Below are 8,842 nucleotides of genomic sequence, written 5' to 3'. Positions count from 1 at the left end.
TCTTTTATCACCGTTAGTATCGAGTATTGACTCATTAACATGTTTTATATTTTTTCGCATCCGTTAGCATCGGGTCCAACCCACTAACGTGTCTTTTATCACCGTTAACATCGAGTATAGACTCACTAACGTGTGTTATGTTTTTTCGCATCCGTTATGTGAGAACTCGAGAAAATCAGGTGTGTGCTTTGCATTTATTTTATTTTATTTACCTTGATATTGGAAATATTACATATAACGAATAAGTGGTTAAATTAAATGTCTAATTGAATTTCTATGAAATCGAGAATTAGAAATATCCTAGATTGGTGTAGAAAAATTTTTATGAATCAAATAAACACATGGTATGTATATTGTAAATTGTGTCATTTGCATATATTACTAGACACGTAGCATATATTATACAGTTGAATAAATTATATGTCTAGTTGATTTTCCTTTAAAACTGAATGTATGAAAATCTCCTAGATTAATGTACGAGAATTTTGTAAGGGTATATAAATTAGAACAAATAAAGTTTGGAGTCAATGCATGAAATAATAAAACCGCAGCCCCTTAGTGAGCAAATAAGTTAATATTAATGACCTAACTAACCCTGAATCTTGGTTAAACTACTATGCAACCTGAGGAAGCCATCTTCTGGAAGACAACCGAGAGGAGAAAACAATCTGCTAGCTTGGGCGGTGACCGAGAGGAAGAAAAACAAGGCAGCCTTCTTCCTTCCTTTCTTTCTTTCTAAAACGAACTGAGGGAGTGGAACTAAGTGCGAGGAGAGAAAATTGGTTAACCTCATCAGCTGCTAAACATAATCAAGCAAACGAAGGCAAGGAAACGGGAGGGATAGCTGGTGCAGACTTGAGGGAACAAAGCTGGAAAAAAAAATCTGATCCATCTGCAATTCTTAACTCTTAAAGGCAAGAGGTAAATTTTATGTGATTAATACTTACTTACTGAGTATAAAAGAGTATATATTCAACCTACAAGTTAAGTTGTAGCAGAGGAAACTGAGCTTCGACAGGAGAAAATTCTGGTTTTAAGGTAAATGGTTATCTGATTGAAGTCGTAGGAATCGGGAGGTAACTAAAGGAATTGCAACTCATTAGTAGTGTAAAAATGGAAAAAAATAACAAAGGAAGAACCTATTATATAGATACCTCAGGTATTATAAGAAGTTTAGTTGAAGAAATTTGGGGAAAGTTGAAAATTGGGAGGATCAATGGAAGATCCTTGCTGGAATTTTTCCAGCTTCATCCGAGTGGGGGGGGATGGAAAAGTTTCAGCTGTCTTTGGTGAATAATGACTCTAAAATTCTGTGTTAATCTGTAATATGTTGTATAACATCTTGATTTCTTTATGAATGAGAGGTTTGAGCATAAAATGGAGGGATCTAGTAGAAGAAACTCGTCTTTAGGCATTACTTGCTGCTACGAACCCGCTTTATAGCCGAGAGAGGATTTAAATCTTGGTTCAGCTTTTCTCTTGGATTTTTGGCTATAAATTTCTATGTTTTGCTTAAGGTGGTCTGTAGTTGAATGATCATCCCCGCATGTCTAGTTGGAGCATGAAACTGAAAAGAAAATTATGAGAAAACACCACATGTTAAACTGCTATACTGCTGCAAATTGTAATTAGTTGATGACAGATTGTTGTGCATAGCTTTTGGGTTGAATAATTTGTTGAAACTAGATGCTATTTTCCTTAGTATATGCTGGACTGAATGTACTTTAAATATTTAGAGTTTTAAGCAAGTGAAAGAATAGAGTTTTCGTCGAAAGCTTGAAGTAACGTTACTAGTTTTGGTTGCTGACCGAGAAAATGAAACAGATTGTGCTTCTGACCATCCCTTTTTGGCCTTGAAAACGTGATAACTGGATGTTGATGTCTTCAGAAGAAATGTAGGTCTATGTCTTAGCTTCGAAACGCTATAAAATTCGCCTCAATCCGATAAGCGTAGATCTAGTTGTGATCAAAACATCAGAGGGTGGCAAAGCTGCCTTTCTTGTTGCTTTCCTTTTGTTCCCGGATGCACTTTGCTTTGATAATGGCCGTGAGGAACCAACTTTGAACCAGCATTTACTCTAATTTCCAACTTTGTAAGCTTTCATAAATGATAGCTACAGTTACCCTGAGATTTAATGGCTATATACAGCTCCACAAGTAGAGTTAAACTAAAGCAAATGAGGGGAAAACTCATGATAATTATGTACCTAAATTGGCTTCTAATTACTTAATATTGTCTTCACAAATATTTTAAAGATTATAAAATTTGAGGGACTGGTGTAGTGGAATAAAATTTAACTTACAAATAACCTAGAGTTTAATTAATTAAAAAGGGGACCAATGAAGTGCTCCTAAACTGTAATCTTAGAATCTTGAGTGGAAAATGATTTAATCCTAAAATAAATATCTTATAAATTATTAACTTGGGAAAACAGGTATAATTCTTGATTAAAACAATAAAGTCAATGAGTTTCAAAATAAAATGATAAATGAATATTGAATATATTATATTTGTACTTTACGGTCAAACTAGAATCCGTTTTAGCCTAGACGGAAGAAATGAAGCGTTTGCTTGTTTTAATCCTTGCACATTAGATTGGAAATGAGTTAATCTTAGCTCAAGTGTTTTATATGATATTAAAATTTGGTGTATATGTATATTAACCTTGTTTTAAAGCTACCAAACTTAATAATCTTGAAGACAAGCGTAAGGAAGGTTGCTAGATTTTGGTGATTCGTTTTATAAGCTTACGAACTTGGGTTTTAGTTACTTAAACCTTAAATTATGTAAGATGAGTGGTTGTATATAAAATGAATATTCACTTTAGAATTATTAACTTGTACTAGGAAGTAGCCGTGAACCAGGAAACCAACTCGAGACTCGAAAGTAGTCATTTGAATCTTTGGTGAGTGTTTTCCGAATTTATGTGTTAAACTGCTTATGTGTACCTAAGTACAATTATATGGCAAATGTGCTTATTAGGAAATATTGCTAAGTAATTCATTGTGAAGTGTTTTCAATTGTCCCTCGCCTTCTAAGTCGAGAGTGTACTTTATCGCACTCGGCTTAGTTGAGCTTGAAGGTTGATAATTGATCAAGTGATATTGTAAGTGTGCATGACTGTAAGCCATGTGTGTAATTTATCACACTGGCTGACCTGGGCCCCAAAACCCCCTGTTCAACAGACTATTCGAGCCAGCAAAGGGCTTGGTCGAGTAGGACGGTAGCTTTGGGTAAGTGTTCGGTATACTCGAGTATTGCCACGGAATAGCAGATTACTGATATTGATATGGCCATCCAAGTGAGGGAAGTGTTTATTATTTTGGAGGTTATAAGGAGGAGTTCGGTGGAGTGTGTAGTGCATTGAAAGTGATTGTTTGGTGATGTGCTTCCTCAATTGCTTAATGAAAGTGATTGTACAGTGAAATGTGCACTACTCGCTTAATTGTATTGATTTAAGTGCTTATTGACTGTTGTTTGCATGGAAACCTCACGGGCGTAAGCTCACCCTTTTAGCTTTGTTTTCCTTACAGGAGTTGGAGATGGAAAAGTGATTGGATGGAATTGGAACGTTGTTTTGGGAAATTCCATCACTATGTGTATATATTGGAGTCACGTTTTCTTTCGTATTTTAAGATGGTTGAATCTTCTGTTTTGAGTTGATGTAATATTAAGAATGGATGTTTAGAACGTGTATTTCAAGCTGATTAAAGTGGTACTTAAGAGTGAATGTTCAGTTGTTCAATGAGAATGTTATCTCTGAAGTTAATGTAAGTGAGTGAGTCCTGGCGAGAGCCAAGCAGGCGGTCCGCTAACTTCTAGGGTAAGCCCTAGGAGAAGGTGGGGTCGTCACACGTTAGCATCGGATCCAACCCACTAACGTGTCTTTTGTATATCATGTTGGGATCGGCAGACTCGGATTTTATCCCACTGACCGTTTTTATTTTGTTGGGTTTGGGTTTTATCCCACCAACTTCGGCAGGGTTTGGGTGTTATCCCACTGACCGTTTTATTTTATTGGATTCGGGTTTTATCCCACCAATCTGTTATTTCTTGACAATCAAATTTAATTCCTATTGGTGAGTCTTAGCGTCCGCCGCGCACCCTTCTACCTCCCCTTCTTGACAATTTAATTTCCTGTTGGTGAGTTTCAGCGTCCACCGCGCACCCTTATACCTCCTCTTCTTGGAAAATTTAATTTCCTGTTGGTGAGTTTCAGCGTCCACAGCGCACCCTTCTACCTCCCCTTCTTGGAAAATTTAATTTCCTGTTGGTGAGCCTCAACGTCCATCGTGCACCCTTCTATCTTCCCTTCTTGACAATTTAATTTCCTGTTGGAGTGTAATCGCGTCCCTCCGCGCATCTTTTTCTAAAAGATAATTTTAATTTTCTGTTGGTGAGTCTCAGCGTCCATCGCGCACTCTTCTATCTCCCTTTCTTGACAATTTAATTTCCTGTTGGAGCGTAATCGCGTCCCTCCGCGCATCTTTTTCTAAAAAACAAATTTAATTTCCTGTTGGTGAGTCTCAGCGTCCACCGCGCATCCTTCTATCCCCCTTCTTGACAAATTTAATTTCCTGTTGGTGAGTCTTAGCGTCCAGGCGCACCCTTCTATCCTCCTTCTTGACAAATTTAATTTTCTGTTGATGAGTCTCAGCATTCACCGCGCACCCTTCTATCCCCCTTCTTGACAATTTAAATTTCTGTTGGTGAGTCTCAGCGCCCACCGCGCACCCTTCTATCCCCCTTCTTGACAAATTTAATTTCCTGTTGGTGAGTCTCAGCGTCCACGGCGCACCCTTCTATCCTCCTTCTTGACAAATTTAATTTCCTGTTGATGAGTCTCAGCGTTCACCGCGCACCCTTCTATCCCCTTTTTTGGAGCGTAACCGCGTCTCTCCGCGTATCTTTTTCTAGTTATGACAAGTTACTTTTTTTTTACTGTTTTGATTAATAATTGTGCTTTCTTATTTATTTTGTGTTTCATGTTTAGAAGTTTTAAGAGCTCAGACTTTTTCGACTTTGCAAAGATCACAGTTGATCAATGCACTTGTTTCATTGTGGTTCACTTGCATTCGAACTATGTTTGACCTGATTCCCATGGTGGGATACGTAGGCAACTCTACATGAGTTCGGTCATATTTTCTGTAATGTTATTACATAATTTTGTCCAATAATTTCAGCCAAGTGTTGGTTTGTTTATTTTAGCTTAATTACAGCTAGAAAAGATAGGTAAGTAATTTGGTGTCTACGTCTTTGTCTTGGGTTTCTTTGAAGCTCTAGACAAAGAGGGGCAAGCTGTGGATACCAAATTTTTGTCAATCTTTAATATTTTAGTGAGTTTTTTCTATTTAATAAGTTATTTATTTTCTTACATTTTAATGTGTATTTTTCTCATTTTTTGCAGGTTTATTTTAGGACAAAAAAAACAACAAAAAAAAAGAGAAAATCAAGAAATCAAAAATCTTCTCATAATTATTGCTCTTTCACCAAATGCACTATTGATCCATTTTTGCACTCAAAAACTCCATGCATCTTTCTTTTATTTGGAAGAAATCATCATTTTATCCGAGGCACCTTTCTTTTCATTAGGTGGAGAAAATCATTTTGGAAGATCCAACACACAAACTCCCTACCTTTACTTCTTAAATCTCTTCTCTTGGCTCTCACACACAGAAGACAAGACCCAAAAAGAAACAAAAAACACTCCCTCTCTCGGCTCTCTCCCACAAGACACAGAAGAGAAGCCACAAAAGAAAAAAAAGAAAATCTCCATCCCTCTCGGCTCTCTCCCTCAAAAGAACAAAAAAAGAAAAAAAAAAAACTCTCCAATTTTTTGTCTCGGCTCTTTCTCCCTCTCGCTCTCTCAATTTCTTCTAACACATCCACACACAAAGCAATCACCAAAGGGAGCTAGGAAGATACGCTCAAGGCTTGGAAATTGTGTCAAACATCTTGGTCAAGGGACTACCACCTACATTGAGGTATTTTTCAGTTTTTTTTTATCATATTTACATCCATGTTTCAATGCCCAATTTCTCTTGCTTTTGTTGGTTTTATTGTTGTTGTTGTATATTAATTTCTCTTGTTTGCTGGCTTTTTATTGTAATTGTTGTGTTGCTGAAATTTGGGAAATGGCATGAACTAGATTGAGGAAAAGGAAATGTGTCTTATGCATGCATGTTAACCGTTTGAAAAAATGCTAAAATGAAAAAAAAAGAATCTTAGGGGACTGTTTTGCTTTATTTTAGCCCTTTTATTTGTTTTCTTGTCGAAATAAAAATCATATTTGTATTGTAGGAGTTATAAGAGTGTTGTAGTATAATTTTCATGATTTTTGGTGAAAGATGGGGTGATTGGAAAAAAATAAAAACTGGACTGTTTTTTTTTTTTTTACATTTTGGACACTTTTGAGTCGTTTTTGGTAAAAACCAACTCCGGAAATGGAATCTACGCGAAAAAATGGAGTGGGGAGGTGTATTTTGAAAAATTTTGGCGATCGGAGAGGTTGCCGGCGACCGGCGGTTCGGCGGCCATAGCTGAAGCTTCTTCAGCTGACTGAAGAAGAAGGGAAGGAAATGGCTGGAAGTGGAGGAAGAGGAAAGAAAGAAAAGAGAAGAAGAAAAAGAAAAGAAAAAGGAAAGTGGTTTGGGCTCATTTTATTTTATTTTTAGTGGGCTTGTTACTTATTTTGGGTTGGACTAGAAGGTTAGACCCATGCTTTATTTTTGGTTGGGTTTGAGTGATAGAAGACGGGCTGGCCTGTGTGTTTTGGCTTGGACTTTCGGCTGGGTTTAGGTAGTTTTCGGCCCAAAGAATTAAATAATGGCCCAGTGACCTGTTTTCTTAAGAAGATCTGCTAGCGAATTTGCACTTTAGCCCCTGATCTTTGGAGTACTTTTACTACGGCTCAGAACGTTTTAAATTTCTTTCATGTAGGTCCTTAAATTAATTGCACTTTGGTCCCTGAATTTTATCTTTTATTTAATTTTGACCTCTGAACTTTGGAAAAGTATAATTTTTGTCCCCAAAAGTTTTTCTATTTTTGCAATTCAGTCCCTGATGAATTTTGACTCTCTTTATTATGATTGTTTCTTTTCTTTAATAGCTAATTATGCTACTTTTGAATATACTTAACTTGTAATTTTTAGATTTTCTTAAATTTCTTTACGGTTGACATATTAGTGTGAATTTAGTACTTTTATTATTATTTTTTTCAATTAAATTGGTGTCATGATTCTTTTGTTCATTGTGAGTATAAATAGGACAATTTGACTCCATTTAGTCACCACTTCAAACGGGAGGTACTCCTATTTTTATTATTTCAATGTCAATTACGTGCTCTTATGTGCTCCTATGTGTTCCTATGTGTTTATATATTTTTATATGCTTTATTTATTGGATTTAAATGTTCATTTAAATTTTCTTATATTATATTTGTTTAGTTAATTTTTATAATTATTCGAGAGGCATTTAAATACCTCAAAAATGTAATAGATAGGATAACTAATTTTATTTTATCATATTTTTCCCATTTTAGATTGTAGTTAGAATCCCCGATATAATAGATAGGTTTTGTGTTTATGTGGCTTATGTGTTATGTGTTTTATCCGCTTTTCTTAGAATTTTGGCATCTAGATATTATGTTTACGTGTTATGTGCTACGTGCTCTTATATGTTTATTTGTTTTAATTTATGCTTTATTTGTGACAGCCCCGCCTTACCCTAAGGCGAACCAAAGGGTTCGGCGGACCGTCTGCCCAACTCTCGCCAGGACTAACGGAACAGATTAGAGCTATCTGTTTCATTCCGGAACTTACAAACGCGCGTAAACAAATCAAAATAGTAAAATAACCCAAAATAAAATAAAATGAAATCCGGAGTCGGCCATGAATAATAACCGACCCGTCAGAACCCAACCAAATACCAAGCAAACATTCACATCTTGAAACTTAGTATTTACAAGCCCAAAGTGGCATACAAAAGTATTCAAAAGTGGATACATGTCTAGTTTGCCAAATCAAAAGGAAATAGTCCCCAAAAGTACATTTAGGATTTTAATACATGAGCTATACAAAAGATATGTTCAACTAGCTCAATTTGGCAGCTATTTGTTAAATCCAGACCAAAAGTGTTTATTTTCCTGTAAGGAAAACAAAAGGAACAGAAAGGGGTGAGCTTGCGCTCAATGAGGTACCAAACAGATAGCAATAAAATCATGGCATTTCACGTTTAGTAACTCAAGTACACATGCCAGATGTAAAGCAAAGGAACCAATGATTCAAATCAGAAGGATACGGGTGGCTCTCAGGAGCCAAATTTCCAGCGCAGTACTTGATCCAAACCGGTTGACTCTCCGTCAACGTATATAGAACCAACGCGTCCGTAGACCCCTCTTTACACCGAATTCAGTCCACCAAACACCCCTTTACCGGGCCCGCTCACCGTAACCGAACAGAAATGGTAATACTCGAGTATACCGGAATCAAGGGTCTCAATACCCAGAGATCCCAAAACAGACTATCGTGGTTCGTTATCTAATCGTCCAGGCCCTTGCCGGCCCGACTCGAATAACTTAGCCACAGGATTTGAGCTCACAGGTCACAGAAAGGTCGTTGGTTACAAGTTTCCAAACGACGTCCGAACAGATACAGATACAGATACAGATATCAGATACAGATATAGATTCAGATTGACACCAAAATTGGCATATGAACAGACAAGAGAACGAGTGTGATAAAGTACACCCTCGTCTCAAACAAATTAAACAGATTGCAGAGCAGAAATCAAGTTAAACAGCAATGGAGGGGAGTGGTACACTCACCGGCTCAACTTCAAAAG

General features: G+C 36.7%; 1 long non-coding RNA gene across 1 annotated transcript; it reads left to right on the top strand.

Annotated features, from left to right (window-relative positions):
* The first annotated feature begins 656 nt into the window (after positions 1-656).
* On the top strand, positions 657-3,746 carry LOC113738505 (uncharacterized). The gene is made up of 2 exons (XR_003460158.2): positions 657-921; positions 3,535-3,746. It is a non-coding gene; the product is annotated as an uncharacterized lncRNA (long non-coding RNA).
* Positions 3,747-8,842: the final 5,096 nt, after the last annotated feature.

The sequence above is a fragment of the Coffea arabica genome, chromosome 4c (genome assembly GCF_036785885.1).
Source record: "Coffea arabica cultivar ET-39 chromosome 4c, Coffea Arabica ET-39 HiFi, whole genome shotgun sequence".
NCBI classification, from domain to species: Eukaryota; Viridiplantae; Streptophyta; class Magnoliopsida; order Gentianales; family Rubiaceae; genus Coffea; species Coffea arabica.
The sequence above is the reverse complement of the archived record's forward strand: the minus strand, read 5'-3'. Positions and strand labels throughout refer to the sequence as shown.